At 35.4% G+C, this 16,651-nt stretch overlaps 1 protein-coding gene across 1 annotated transcript in view; it reads left to right on the forward strand.

Moving 5' to 3' along the window:
• The window catches only part of LOC147584274 (uncharacterized), a 139,000-nt gene that overhangs the window by 88,717 nt on the left and 33,632 nt on the right, over positions 1 to 16,651 (forward strand). The window contains exon 7 of the mRNA XM_086716232.1: positions 1,438 to 1,573. The gene's annotated coding sequence lies outside the window, so the exon portion shown is untranslated. The remainder of the gene's footprint in view (positions 1 to 1,437; positions 1,574 to 16,651) is intronic.

The raw sequence follows: 16,651 nt of genomic DNA on the forward strand, positions 1-16,651 counted from the left end.
AAAATATGCTAACATGATTATATCTAATGAGGGAAATGTTCCATGCAGATGTCTTTTTTCTATTAATCCCTAAAATGACTGTATGCTTTTATTTATATGGGTAACATCAGATACAAACATGTTACTAGGAATATATTGCCACTTACAAAAAAGATACACAATATGAGTTTAGAATTTTAATAAATTCTCTTTTAAAGGTGATTTAAATCTTTAGATAATGTAAGATTTGAGATTTCAACAAAGATGTAATGTCTGTGTATGCTACTTCTGAGAGTTATTTAGATATTTTTTTTCTTGCTTAGCTGTGTTTACTGAAGCTTCTAACATAGGGGATTGAGAACTGGGTCCTGTATGATGGATCTTTTATGGGACACAGAGAAATATAATTTTATTTAGTTATATTTGAAGCCTCTATCTAGGCACACTGCAAGCAATATTATTCTTACTATCACATATAGATAACAAAGTCACAAGCTCAAGCTAACAAAAAGGGCATGTGAAAGGAAAAGAGACATTATTCTTGTTTTTGCTGTTGTCAGTAGGAATTTTTACATTTTCTTTGCATATGGGCACCTTTTCATGTTTATTATACTACATTGATAGCACTGTCACATTTCATTAAGTTAACTCCAACTTAGTGAAAATGAGAAAAAGAATATTTTGCTGCTACTATTATTCTAGACTTTTTTCCTATAAATACTTACCTTTTATATAAGTTATGAGTTATTTGAGAATAAGAATGCTTTAAGGACATGTATTTTGTTTTAAGCTAGATTAGGCTGCTAAATAAGCTAAATTTGGACCTCTCCCTTCATGCTTGGTAAATATGTTGTGGTATTAATACAGACAAATACAAACATTTCTTATATTCCGTACTTGTCATTTTTTTTTTTTTTTTTACTGAATATATGTCAGTGAAGGCACAGCTTTGGTAAGGGGTGGGGAGACACATATACACAAATGATCCACCCTCTTGCACTGGTATTAGCATCCTTGGTCTTGAAACTAAGGAAAGCAGATATAAAGTCACACTGGTAGCTACAGATAGTTTATACAAACCCTCTCAGATTTGATAGTATTCTACACCTGAATGTACAATGACAGAGATAGGGAGTGTGGGTGTGGGGAATTGAAAAGAAACAGAGAAAGGTGTAGAGAATAATGTTCTTGTCTTTTGATTTTTAATTTGTAGAATTAACTTCTTTTCTCTTAAGTCTTGAACTTACGGTTGTAATTGGAGTTAATTTAAGCATAGTTACCAAAATAATGGAATAAATCGTTTCAGACTTGGTATCTTTTTGGTCGCTGAGTATATTCATTAGCTGTAAGTAGGGCATTATGTCGTTTATAAATTTTAATGCCTTGTCATTTGTAAATATATCTCATATTTTTAAAAAAAGTCCATTTCTCCTTATTTGGATTTTCTTTGCTCTCTAGGATTAATGGGCAAAACATGAACTTCACTCTGAATTTCTCCTGAAATTTTAATTTAAAGTTTACTTTTTCAAGACTCATTTTGAATTACAGAGATCATCTTCTACCTGTAGCCTCTTTTGGGAGGATTTCCAAAAGAGTAAGTTGACTTTCCGGGATATGATACTTTGGGAAACATTTGGCTTAAATAATGGATGCTTTTATGTTGGCTCCTGCTAATGTGTTAGAGATTATTCTTCAAAGAGTCCAGTTGAATACCAGTGTCTTTTGGTGAGGGGTGGGAATACAGAATCATTTATAAGCCTGATGGTAATATTTGTCAGTTTTCTTTTTCTTTTTTAAACTTTAATAGGCATCAGGATCAACTTAATAAAAAAAGGTAATGTCAGGCTTAAGATTTTAGCAAATACATTTTGGTGGATATTCCATGAGTTTTTTAATGGAATGTGAGGATAAAAATCAAAGATGTTGATTGTTTTTGTATAACCTGGTGGCTATAGTTAACAATATGACATTTCTACTTTAAAATATGTTAAGAGGATAGATCTCTTGTTAAGTGATCTTAGGACATAACAACAACAACAAAAAAAGACAAGAGAAAACTAGGGAAGTTTTAGAGATAATAGATATGTTTATAGTATGTTGATAGTGGTGATGGTATCAGAGGTGCATGCGTAAGTCCAAACTTATCACAATGTATACATTAAATATGTGCCATTTTTATATGTCACTTATAATTCAATAAAGATTAAAATGCATGTTGATTGTATTTTAAAGATATCCTCTGGAGAAGGAAGAGAAAAATACTAAACAGATGACGTCATAAAGCATTCAGTTCTTGATGTAGGAGTTTGTGAAAAGGAATGGCTTCATGATTCTTTGTTTCATTCTGTTGCCTTCATGATGAGTACTTGACACTGCTAATAATGATATTGGTGTATTCCTTGGCATTTAAAGGAATATCAAATATATTCTTTACATTAGAAAGCTTTTCTTCTGCTGAGGCTACTGATTCACAGGAAAAAAAAACCTCTTGGGTATAATCTACAAATGAAAAACAGTTGATGACAGGAAGCAGACGTGGAGGAGGTAAAGAGATGGTGAAGAGATGGCAAAAGTGGGTAGACACTGAGAGAGGAAATATTAGAGGAAGGAAGATGAGGGAGAATGGGTGGGCTTAAAACAAAAGAGAGTGATTTTTCTCCTTTTGGCTTAGGCCTCAACCGTGTCCTGGCTTTCTTCCTCTTGCATCTACCCTGATGATCACCCTTCAGCTATTAAAATCACTCTAATTCTGGTGCTAATCCAGTTCCTCCTGACTTTTTACCTTTGCATCCACAGGTATCCTAAGTTCACATGGCCACCATAACTATCACTGGGCTTTGTTTTCCTCATTCCGTTGTCATTTATTAGGAAGCCTTCTTTCTTTCTTTCTTTTTAAATTTTTTTGTGTTAATTTATTTTTAAGGGAGAGAAAGAGTAGTGTTCTAGGCTCTGGATATAAAGAACTTAATGAGTTGAAGTCTCAATTCCCATTGAGCTTATGTTACAACACATGAATAAGTATATATTTGAATTGCTTTGAGGAGAAAAAAATGCAAATTAAGGGGGTAGAGAATCACAGAGTATGCTACTTTAGAAAGGGTAGTTAAGGAAGTTTTGTCTGTGGAGGTGATATTTAAGCAGAAATCTGAATGATGTGAGGGAACAAGCCATATGAGTTTCAGGGCAGTATGTGCTTGGTGAGACAAGTGCATAGGCTTATGTTTGATGTCTTCAAGGGTCAGCAAGAAGTGCAGTGGATGGATTGGGAGATTGGTAGGAAATGAGGTTAAGAGTCAGGCAGAGGCAGATCATGAAAAGCCTGATAGACCACAGTAAAGTTCTTGGATTTTAAGAGTGATGAGGTGGATTCACTTCATGCTAGGGGTATCTTCTCAGATGAGAGCAGAGCTGCAAGGTATCAGAATTCTTACGCACTTACCCAGTTGCATTTATTAATATAAATACTGTAGTAGAAATGGGAAGTGGTTGTTCAGGACAGCTTACACTGAGTCACATTACTGAAGGTCTGTTCTACCTTCAGAAGAGGACTACAGTACCGTAATGAGATAGGTGACTGTTCTCCTGGGAAAGTTTCAGTGATAAATTCTTCTAGAGGCCAGTAGAAGTGAAGTCAGTAGTAGCCAATCCAGCAAATATTTTTGCGGGCTTATTAAATATCAGACACTGTGCTGGTTGCTTTTGCACATGTTAGGCTGTGCAGCAATTTGTCCCCATTTTACGGATCAGAATACGAAAGCTCAGAGGTCCTATTGTGCCACAACTGCTGTAATTATTCGGTTGAGTATCTGAATATTCATACTAAAGTAAGGTCCTTGCCTGAATTGCTGGGATTAATTGCAACAATGTAGATCTGGGTATTATAGTTTTAATCACACAATGTGCTGTTAAATTTCTAAGACTATGTTAAAGAGGTAATTAAAAGTCTTTTACTTTAAAACACATACTTTATCATTTTCTGGAAATTAAAGGACTATGTATGTGGTCATTTTGGAAAAATTAGAAATATTTGTTTTTTACTATGAATAATAGCAAAATTATGGAAAGAGCCCAAATGTCCATCAACCGATGAATGGATAAAGAAAATGTGTAATGGAAGATTACTCAGCAATCAAAAAGAATGAAATCTTGCCTTTTGCAACTAGAGTGTATTATGTTAAGCAAAATAAGTCAATCAGGGAAAGACAAATATATGATTTCACTCATGTGAAATTTAAGAAAAAAATCAGATGAACATAGGGGAAGGGAAGGAAAACTAAAATAAGATAAAAACAGAGAGGCAAACTATGAGACTCTTAACTATCGACAACAAACTGAGGGTTGATGGAAGGGAGGTGGGTGGGGGGATGGGCTTGTTGGGATGAGCAATGTGTGTTATATGTAAGTGATGAATCACTAACTTCTATACTTGAAACCAATACTACACTATATGGTGACTAAATTGAATCTAAAAAAAAAGAAATACAATTTTTAAAATGCACATACCCATATACACATGCTGTGACCACCTCTCTGCTTCCACCTTGTAAATACCTCAGATTAACCCTTTTCCCAATGTAGAAAGTGGATTCTGGTGGTACTGTTATTGTATTTATTTAAATAGTTGCAGAATGAGTAATTTTACTCATTTTGTTTAGTGTTACCAATTGTTGGGGCTTGCCCTAAGATAGTTTATTACTTTCAAATGAGTTTGAGAAACTTAATAAATGTGTTTGATAATTCAGCGTATCTAGTGAAATTGTTACAGAAGCCATCCGAAGAGCTTGGTTCTGTAGTCTCTTTAGTAGTGATTTGAAGTCTTATACTCTGGTAGCCTATCTATAGGGCATATTACTAAATCTAATATTTATTTGGTATAATTCATGTAAAGAAAGAACATAAAATGCGTCCCCCTTCCCGTCATAACCTCCCTGCTTACAGCCAATTGTGGAAGTATATCTCAGTCTACAATGTCACATGTTCAAGGGATACACTTTTTGTTCTTTGTTTGAAACTCAGTTTCTATTTTGAGCTTCCATTTTGTCCAGGTGACTGAAGTTTTAATCTTGATGAGGAGTGTCTTTTTCCTTTTCTCTTACCTCTGCTAATTCTTGGATCGGGGTGGTGGGTCCTACTACACATCTTCATCTTTCCACAATAGTGGCATTTGTAGAAATGTTAGTCCTTCATTTTGTTTTTGAAGTTACTTGGCCATCATAGGTTGCTGCTCATTCCTCATTCACATCCACAAGGTATTAGCTAGTAAAATAACTTCTTAACAATTTCCATGCTAATGACAACACTGTAATCTTTCTGTGGTCTCCAGACTTTAATAAGATATGGAGAATTCTGTGAGACTGCTCCTTGTCTCAGCTTTGCTGGGCCTGAGTGGGGCCTGGGAAATTCTGAGGATAATATCTCACTTGCCCCTTACAATTATCCAACCAGTTCTGTGGGATCTTCCTGCCTCCCTGAGTCTGTACCTCGGAAGTGGGATGCAGATTGCCTCTGTTCTCTTGTAAGAACAATGTCTAAATCCATTATTCATTTTACTCTTCTTTTTCCCATTCAAGGATTTTCATCAAATCTAGAGGGTGAGAAAATCTTTTGTCTTTGCTCATTTTTTTAAGGTGTTCTAAATCTGTTTTCTGTCCTAGATGTTGCACATACGTGGGCTGAATTTGACCCACAGAAGTTCATTTTACTTGGGTAATATTTTAAAAATGGGGAAAATTCACATAAAAATCTGAATTTCCAGATTTTTTTTGATGGGGCGGGGTGGGGTGGGGGAGAATGATTTGGCAACATTGGACCCACATTTCTATATGATAAAAATCGGTTGGAGGTGAATAGTGGCTCTTTACTGGGTTTGCTCATTCCAGTCCCACTTCCTTGTTTGTTTTGTGTTACCTGCCTGACTTGGTTAGCATATGTTTTGAATCCTTCCCATTATTCTCAAGGCCCAGGATTTTGGAATTCAAATGTTTGGAAAAAGACTCCTTATTTCTGCTTTCTGTTGTCATTGCTTTCCCTTAGGCAAGGTGAGCCTATCTACTACTTGAATGGAGGAAGAATCTAAGAATAAGGGAAAAAATTGGCTAGTATATAAAAAATGTTAAACTACTAACATAAAGGGTAAACTACTAAATGAAGGATATTATAAGAATTTTATTTTACTTATTTTTTTTAAATTTTTTTTCAACATTTATTTATTTTTGCGACAGAGAGAGACAGAGCATGAACGGGGGAGGGGCAGAGAGAGAGGGAGACTCAGAATCGGAAACAGGCTCCAGGCTCTGAGCCATCAGCCCAGAGCCCGACGCGGGGCTCGAACTCACAGACCGCGAGATCGTGACCTGGCTGAAGTCGGACGCTTAACCGACTGCGCCACCCAGGCGCCCCTATTTTACTTATTTTAAAAAAATATTTATTTTGAGAGAGAGAGAGGGCATGCACATGTGAGCAGGGGAGGGACAGAGAGAGGGAGAGAGAAAACCCCAAGTACACTCCACACTGTCAGCGTAGACAATGCCGGGCTCGAACTCACGAGCCATGAGATGGTGACCTGACCCAAAATCAAGAGTCAGTGCTTAGGGGTGCCTGGGTGACTGAGTCAGTCAACCATAAGAGTTCAGCTCAGGTCATGATCTCTCAGTTCGTGAGTTCAAGCCCCACAGCGGGCTCTCTGCTGTCAATGGTGGAGCCTGCTTCAGATCTCTGTCTCCCTCTTTCTGCCCCTCTCCTGTCTGGGTTCTCTCACTCTCTCTCTCAAAAATAAATTAACATTAAAAAAAAAAAAAAAAGACGCTTAACTGACTGAGCCACTCAGGTGCCCCTTACTTTACTTATTTAAAAATGTTTTGGGGCACCTGAGTGGCTCAGTTGGTTAAGCGTGGGACTATTGATTTCATCTCCTATCAGGATCTTGCAGTTCATGAGATTGAGCCCTGACAGCGCAGAGCCTGCTTGGAATTCTCTCTCTCTCCCTTTCTCTCTGCCCCTGCCCCTGTTCTCTGGAAATAAATAAATAAACTTAAAAAAATGTTTTTTCAAGTTGATTTTTAAAATTCAGCTTTATTCAGGTATAAGTTATATAAAGTTCACCACTTGTAGAGATATAATTCAAACTGGTTTCCAAAGTGATTGTATCATTTTACATTCCCACTAGTGATGTATGAAGGTTCACCTTCTCCATAGTCTTATTCTCATTTGGTGTTATCAATGTTTTAATTTTAGTAACTCCAGTAGATATGTTGTATCTAGTTACATACATCTCATCATGGTTTTATTTGCATTTTCCTGGTAATTAATGATGTTGAGCATCTTTTCATATGCTTATTTTCTATTTGTATACATATTTTTGATAGGTGTCTGTTTAAATCTTATATTTTAAAAAATATTGAGTTGTGATTCTTGAGTAATAAGAACTCTTTAGTATTATGGATTAAAATCCTTTATCACATTAATCTTTTGTTAAGTATTTTCTCTCATTTTCTTAATGGTCTTTTGAAAAGCAAAAGTTTTACTTCTGATAAAAGCCAATTTGCTGATTGTGGTTGACCCATTCATTCTTTAGTAGGATGTTCTTTAACATTCATGTATTTGGAGGCTTTCCAATTTTTTTTTTTTGTGGTGATTTCAAGTGTCATAGCATTGTGATCTGAAATATGCATGGTATAATCTCAATCTCAATCTCTTTATATTTATTGAGAACTTTTTTGTGACCCAGTATGTGATCTTTTTGGGGGAATGTTCCATGTGCACTCAAGAAGAATGTGTATTCTGCTGCTTTGGAATGAAAAGTCCTGAATATATCTGTCTAGTCCATCTGGTCCAGTGTATCATTCAAGGCCATTGTTTCTTTATTGATTTTCTGTCTAGATGATATGTCTGTTGTTGTAAGTGGAATATTAAAGTCACCTACAATTACAGTGTTATTATCAATGATATTGCTTATGTTTGTAATTAAGATATATAAAAATATATATGTGTGTGTGTGCACACACACATATATTCTTTCAAGTTAGAAGCATAAACATTTATAATTGTTAGCTCTTCTTGATGGACAGACCCCTTAATTATGATATAATGCCCTTCATCTCTTGTTACAGTCTTTATTTTTTTTTGAGGATATATTTTTATTTTTATTTTTATTTTTTTATGAATGCAAATATAACATACTTTTTACTTTTTTATTTTTTATTTTTTTATTTTTATTTTGTTTTAGATTTTATTTTTTTTCAATATATGAAATTTATTGTCAAATTGGTTTCCATACAACACCCAGTGCTCATCCCAAAAGGTGCCCTCCTCAATACCCATCACCCACCCTCCCCTCCCTCCCACCCACTCCCCATCAACCCTCAGTTTGTTCTCAGTTTTTAAGAGTCTCTTATGCTTTGGCTCTCTCCCACTCTAATCTCTTTTTATTTTTTTCCCTTCCCCTCCCCCATGGGTTTCTGTTAAGTTTCTCAGGATCCACATAAGAGTGAAAACATATGGTATCTGTCTTTCTCTGTATGGCTTATTTCACTTAGCATCACACTCTCCAGTTCCATCCACGTTGCTACAAAGGGCCATATTTCGTTCTTTCTCACTGCCCTGTAGTACTCCATTGTGTATATAAACCACAATTTCTTTATCCATTCATCAGTTGATGGACATTTAGGCTCTTTCCATCATTTGGCTATTGTTGAGAGTGTTGCTATAAACATTGGGGTACAAGTGCCCCTATGCATCAGTACTCCTGTATCCCTTGGGTAAATTCCTAGCAGTGCTATTGCTGGGTCATAGGGTAGGTCTATTTTTAATTTTCTGAGGAACCTCCACACTGTTTTCCAGAGCGGCTGCACCAATTTGCATTCCCACCAACAGTGCAAGAGGGTTCCCGTTTCTCCACATCCTCTCCATCATCCATAGTCTCCTGATTTGTTCATTTTGGCCACTCTGACTGGCGTGAGGCGGTATCTGAGTGTGGTTTTGATTTGTATTTCTCTGATAAGGAGCGACGTTGAGCATCTTTTCATGTGCCTGTTGGCCATCCGGATGTCTTCTTTAGAGAAGTGTCTATTCATGTTTTCTGCCCATTTCTTCACTGGGTTATTTGTTTTTCGGGTGTGGAGTTTGCGAGCTCTTTATAGATTTTGGATACTAGCCCTTTGTCCAATATGTCATTTGCAAATATCTTTTCCCATTCCGTTGGTTGCCTTTTAGTTTTGTTGGTTGTTTCCTTTGCTGTGCAGAAGCTTTTTATCTTCATAAGGTCCCAGTAATTCATTTTTGCTTTTAATTCCCTTGCCTTTGGGGATGTGTCAAGTAATAGATTGCTACGGCTGAGGTCAGAGAGGTCTTTTCCTGCTTTCTCCTCTAGGGTTTTGATGGTTTCCTGTCTCACATTCAGGTCCTTTATCCATTTTGAGTTTATTTTTGTGAATGGTGTGAGAAAGTGGTCTAGTTTCAACCTTCTGCATGTTGCTGTCCAGTTCTCCCAGCATCGTTTGTTAAAGAGACTGTCTTTTTTCCATTGGATGTTCTTTCCTGCTTTGTCAAAGATTAGTTTGCCATACGTTTGTGGGTCTAGTTCTGGGGTTTCTATTCTATTCCATTGGTCTATGTGTCTGTTTTTGTGCCAACAGTCTTTAGTTTACAATATAGTTTGTCTGATATAAGTATGGCTACTCCAGTTTTCTTTTGACTTCCAGTAGCATGATAGATGGTTCTGCATCCCCTCACTTTCAATCTCTAAGTGTCGTCAGGTCTAAAATGAGTCTCTTGTAGACAGCATATGGATGGATCTTGTTTTTTTATCCATCCTAATGCCCTTTGTGTTTTGATTGGGGCATTTAGTCCATTACAGTCAGAGTGATTATTGAAAGGTATGGATTTAGTGTCGTTGTGTTATTTGTAGATTTTGTGCTTATGGTGATGTCTCTGGTCCTTTGCAGTCTTTGCTGCTTTCCGCTCACGGATTCCCCTTAGGATATCTGGCAGGACTGGTTTAGTGGTCATGGACTCCTTCAGTTTTTGTTTGTCTGCGAAAGCCTTTATCTCTCCTATTATAAAGGATTCTTGGCTGCATATTTTTCCTATTCAGCACAGTGAATATTTCTTGTCACTCTCTTCTGTCCTCCCAAGTTTCAGTGGACAGTTCTGCTATTACCCTTATGTGTCTACCCCTGTAGGTTAAGGACTGTTTGTCTCTAGTTCTTTCAGAATTCTCTCTTCATCTTTGTATCTTGCCAGTTTCACTATGATATGTTGTGGTGAAGACCTATTCTTTTTGAATCTAAAGGGAGTTCTCTGTGCCTCCTGGACTTGAATGTGTGCTTCCTTCCCAGATTAGGGAAGTTCTCAGTTATAATTTGTTCAAATAAACCTTCTGCCCCCCCGCCTCTTCTTCTTCTGGAACTCCTGTGATATGGATATTAGTATGTTTCATTAAATCACTTAGGTCTCTAATTCTCCTCTTGTGGTCTAGTATTTTCCTATCTCTCTTTTTCTCAGCTTCATCATTTTCCATAATTTTATCTTCTCTTTCACTTATTTTCCCCTCTGCTTCCTCCGTCCTTGCTGTTGTTACTTGTAGTTTACTTTGCACCTCTTTTACAACATTTCTTAATTCATCGTGATTATTTCGTAGGTCCTTGATCTCTGCAGCAATAGATTCTCTGCTGTCTTCTATGCTTTTTTCAAGCCCAGCTATTAGTCTTGTGTCCATTATTCTAAATTCTTGTTCAGATATGCTGTTTATATCTGTTTTGAGCAATTCTGTGGCTGCCATTTCGTCCTGGAATTTCTTTTGCAGAAAATTCTTTTGTTTTGCCATTTTAGCTAGTTTCCTGTCTTTTACATGTTTTAATAGAGTGTTATGTATCCTGCACCTATGAGTAGTACTATATTAAAAAGTACTACTTTTTAATACTGGCCCTTCAGAAGGTGTTTTTAGAGTGTGTTACATGCTCACTGTTGTTGTATCTCTGGTTGCTTTATCTCCCTAGTGGTGGTTTGGACCTTCCACCAAGTGCACTTTGATTTGTTCATTGAAGTAACTCTCTGTTCCTCCAAGTTGTCTCCGTGGGCCCCTGGATATGTTTCTGTCACTCTGTAGTCCAAATTCCTTGAATTTCAAGTGTTCTGGCCTCAATACTGCTGTGTTTGAGGAGCGAGGGAACTTTGCCCCCCCCCCCGCCCCCCCCCCCTTCTCCATCATGTTGACTTCTCCTACTAGGATTTTCATTAGGGAATTGTATCAAATCTATAGATTAGTTTGGGGGAAATTGGATCTTCTCCATAAATATGGTATATCTCTTAATGTATGTAGATTTTTAATTTTTATCAGCAGTTTTGTAGTTTTCAGTGTACAGATCTTTCACACATTTTGTTAAGTTTATTCCCAATTATTTCCAATTTTTGTTGCTGTTAAACAGTATTGCTTTGTGAATTTCAGTTTCTAATTGTTTGTGGTATGTAGAAATACAGTAGATTTTTGCATGTTGACTTTTAATTCCATGACCTTATTAAATTCATTTATTAGCTCTAGTAGTTTTTTCTGTTATTATTTGTTTTTTGTAGGTCCCTTACATAGGAATAATAATACATAATCACATGCCATTTATCACAAAGGCAGTATTACTTTTACTTTCTAATTTATCTGCCTCCTACTATTATTTTTCCCTGGGAACTCTAGCACAATGTTGACTAGAAGTGGTTAAAACATGCATTCTTGCTTTGTTCCCAATCTTGGGAATAAAAAATTCAGTCTTTTTCTCATTTGTATGACTTTTCCCCCTAGATTTCCATTATCAGTTTGAGGAAACTCTTTTATTTCTAGTTTGCTGAGAATTTATTATAAATGGGTGTTGTATTTTGCCAAATGTTTTTTCTTTATCTTTTGAGATGATCGTATGTATATTGTCAACATGGTGAATTACACTGCTTTTTCAAAAGTTGAATATTACATTTCTGAAATAAATGCTTTTTTCTGTATCTTTTAAGATTATTTGTTTTTTCATGTATGTTTTTTTGGTTAATATAATTGATGAATTACATTGACTGATTTTGAATGTTAAACCAACCTTGCTTTTGTGTGGGATAAATTCCACTTGATCATTATGTATTATCCTTTTTATATATTGTGGAAATCACTTTGCTAAAATTGTGTTAAGGAGTTTTACATTTCTTATTCACGATGGATAATGGTTTGTAGTTTTCATGTAATATCATTGGTTGGCTTTTTAGAATGAGTTGGGAAGTGTTTCCTTTGCTTCACTTTTCTGGAAGAGTTTACAGAGAATTGATAATATTTCTGCCTTAAATGTTTGATAGAACTCATCATTGAAGTCACATGGATGCAGGATATTCTTTGTAGTAAGGTTTTAAAAGATATGGGACTACTAAGCTTTGGTAATTTGTATCTTTCAGGAAATCTGTCCATTTCATCTAAGATGTCAAACTTACTGGCATAAAATATTTCATGAATTTCTTTTACTATTGTTTTAATGTCTATAATATCTATGGTGCTTCACCTTTTTCTATTTCTGTTATTGGTAATGTGTATTTTCCCTTTTTTCTTGACTAGTCTAGACCCAGCTTTTTATTTTGTGTTTTCTTTATTGTTAGCTCTTCTTTTATTTTACCGCTTTCTGCTCTTTATTATTTTCTTCCTTCTGCTAATTTTGGATTTAATTTGCTCTTTTTTTTTTCCTTTTTCTTAAAGGGGAGGATGTTTCAAACATTTTGTTGTTATTGATTTGTATTTTTAATTCTGTTGAGGGCAGATAACTTACTTTGCATAATAATTCTTCTAAATTTATTGGAACCTTTTTTTATGGCCCAATATATAAGATGTTTTGGTAGTTCATATTTACTTCAAAAGAATGTATATTTTGCTGTTGTTAGTTGTAGTGTTGTTGGTTGTATACATTGTCATTTAAGTCAAGTTGGTTGATAGTATTGATATACTTAGTGATTTTGTGTATTCTATCCAGTTACTGTGAGAGGAGCATTGAAATCTCTTGCTAAAATTTCAAAGTTGTCTAATTTTTTTCAAATCTATTGATTTTGTTTTATGTATTTAAATGGTCAGTTATTAGGTACAAACACATTTAATGTTGTTTTGTGTTCTTGATGTAGTAATCCTTTATCATTATGAAGTGTTTATTTTTATCCCTGGTCATACTTTTAATCTGAAGTCTCCCATCTCTGATACCAATACAGATTCTCCAGCTTTCTTTTGATTAGTGATTATATATCTATTGCACCTTTTACTTAAGAACTATGTGTGTCTTTATATTTAAAGTAGATTTTCTTTTTTTCCCTTCCTTTAAACCCATGCTATCAAACTGTAATTTAATTATTGATATGGTTGGTGTAAACAGATCATCTTTCTATTATTTTTCCTGTTTGTATCATCCTCTCTTAGGTTGATTTATTAGCTATATACGTCTTTGGTTTTAATTACAGTGATTACTGTGGGTTTAAATTATATGTCTTTAACTCATCACAGTCTATCTTTAAATAGTATTATACCACCTCACATATAGGGTAAGAACCTCACAAATGTCATATTTTCATATATTTTACTTCTTGGTATTTTATAAATCCTATAATACATTGTAATTGTTTTGACTTAAATAATCAGTTATCTTTGAAGGGGATTAAAATACACGAAAAAACGTCTATTAATTTTACTTAAATATTTACATTTCTGATATTTTCCATCCCTTTGTGTAAAATTACATTCCCTCTGGTATCATTTCTTCAGGATGAAGAGCTTCCTTTAGCATTTCTTATAGAGCCAGTTTGCTAGCATTGATTACAAGCAGTATTTACCTGTCTAGAAAGGGTCTTTATTTTGCCCTCGTTTTTTAGAAGATATTTTTTCTGGGTATAGAACATTTTTGGGTTTGTTATATTTTCAGTACGTTAAAGTTGTCACTCCATTGTCTTGTGGCTTGACTAGTTTTTGATGAGAAGTTTTCTGTCATTCTTTATTCTCTTGCACAAAATGTCTTTTTTCTCTCTGTCCTTCCTTCTCTCTCTCTCTCTCTCTCTCTCTCTCTCTCTCTCTCTCTCTGGCTGCTTTTAAGACTTTCTCTTTATTTCTTGTTTCTGACAGCTTGATTATGTTGTGGTTTGTGATGATCACTTGTGGTTTTCTTTACGTTTATTCTGTTCAGGATTTCTTGAGCTCTCTGTATCTGTGGATCGATATTTTTCACTAAATTTAGAAAATTTATGGTGATTATTTAAAAAAATATTTTTCTCTTCTCTCATTTTCTTCTGAGACTCCAGTTACATGTATATTAGTCAGCATGATATTTTCCTACAGGTATCTGAAGCTGCATTCATGTTTTAGGGTCTTTTTCTATTTGTGCTTCATTTGGGATAGTTTTGCTGTTGTCAAGTTCACTGGGGTGTTTTTGTTTTGTTTTGTTTGTTTTTTGTTTTTTGGTGATCTCTGTTTTGTGATTTATCCCACCTAGTGCCATTTTCATTTCAGATTTTATAACTATCAGTTCTAGACTTTTAACTTTTTAAAAAGTATGTTATATCTCTTTTCTTCAACATGTTCATGTTTTCCACTACATTCTTTAACATATGGAGCATATGATAGTTGTTTTAATCTCCTCTGCTAATTCTACCATCTCTGTCACTCTGTTGATTTTTTTCTCTAGGTTTCGATAGATTGCTTTTTATCTGGTTATGGGCCATATTTTCCTACTTCTTTACTATCTGATTGATCAGATGCCAGACATAATGCATTTTATATTTCTGGGTGCTGGGTTTTGTTATATTCCTTTAAAGAATATTGGACTTTGTTCTGGCTATAATTGAATTACTTAGGATCAGTTTTACACTTTTGTGGTTTGGTTTTGAGTTTTGTTAGGGCTTCCAGAGAAGCCTTATTCTAGCTGTTAGTCTCTCTAACTTAGACTCACTAAGTTAGTCTCATTGCAGATTCTACTGATACTTTATGTTTTAAATTATCTCTCTACTCTGACCTGTATGAACTATTCTTAGCTCAGTGAGACTATGAGAATTGTTTGATGTGCTGTTTTTTTTTCCCTTAGCTTTGAGGAGTTTCACTTCATCCATATGTAGATAAATATTCAGCCAAAGATTTGAGGAGACCCTCTGCATATTTTCAGAGCTATCTTTCTGTTTAGTTACCCCCTGCCCCCAAAATTCTAGATGTGTCAGATTACCCAGATGCCTCTCTTTATCTCTTAAGCTAACTGCTTTAGGTCTTATTTGGATTTACTTCTCTGCTCTTGAGCCTGGAGAATGCTTCCAGGTAGTAAGGGCAATTGGAGGGTTCATCTAGTTTGTTTGCCTTCTTTCAAGGTTTACAGTTCTATGCTGTCTGTTACCCAGAGTCAGAAAACTTTTGTTTTATGTATTTTATCAAGTTTTCTAATATTTACAATTATAGAGCAATTTTCATAGAAGTTAATCTTTCATGGATGGAAGTTAAAGTCTTGTCAAATTGCTTTAAGAGTTTTGTTAATATTCTTCAAGAGTAACTGTGTTATTATCATTTTTGCACTTTTTTTTTTAATTTTTTTTTTCAACGTTTTTATTTATTTTTGGGACAGAGAGAGACAGAGCATGAACGGGGGAGGGGCAGAGAGAGAGGGAGACACAGAATCGGAAACAGGCTCCAGGCTCCAAGCCATCAGCCCAGAGCCTGATGTGGGGCTCGAACTCACGGACCGCGAGATCGTGACCTGGCTGAAGTCGGACGCCCAACCGACTGCGCCACCCAGGTGCCCCTCATTTTTGCACTTTTGATAAAAATATATTTGAATTTTAAGGGTGCCTAGGTGGCTCAGTTGGTTAAGCGTCCAACTTTGGCTCAGGTCATGATCTCAGGGTTCATGAGTTCGTGCTGACAACTCAGAGCCTGGAACCTGTTTTAGATTCTATGTCTCCCTCTCTCTGTGCCCCTCCCGTGCTCACACTCTGTCTCTCTCTCTGTCAAAAATAAATAAACATTAAAAATTAAAAAAAAAAAATCTTTGAATTTTAACAGTTATAATGCCTTCCATGCTATAGTATAATTAATTGCTTTAAACCAGTATATTTTAAAAATAGAAACAGTTTTTAGTTATCTTTATAATTGAAGACAAATGGTATGCATTACATAAAACACTAGGTAATTTAAAATTAATTTACAGGGATCTTCGGAATGCATTATGTGATTTTTGAGGCACAGTAAAATTACCTTACAATTGTGTAAATAAGTGTCAATAAAGTCTTTCCCTTCAGAAACTTCAGCCATAAGCAAAGTAGAGAGCTCATTGCCCTCAAGTGTACTTAATTATGTCAAAATTATGTGTTGGTTAAGTTAATATTTAAATTACTTTGTATTGGCTGAGTATACACCATGTGCTTGTAGGGAAAAGGAAAGTATGATTCTGAAATGTGTTCAGTGGTAGGGAGAAGCCAATTTAGAATTAAAATTTGTTGTAGTCATAATCAAGAAATGGCTATATATTACACATTTAATTCACCAAGAATTCTATTGCTGTCAGTTTTCTTCAAAAACCTTCGAGGGGTGCCTGGGTGGCTCAGTCAGTTAAACGTCTGACTCTTGATCTCAACTCAAGTCTTGATCTCAGGTTTGTGTGTTCAAGTCCCACGCTGGTCTCCACACTGGGTGTGAAGCCTACTT

The sequence above is a fragment of the Puma concolor genome, chromosome A1 (assembly GCF_028749965.1).
Source record: "Puma concolor isolate L17-30 chromosome A1, mPumCon1.1.hap2, whole genome shotgun sequence".
Classification (NCBI taxonomy): domain Eukaryota; kingdom Metazoa; phylum Chordata; class Mammalia; order Carnivora; family Felidae; genus Puma; species Puma concolor.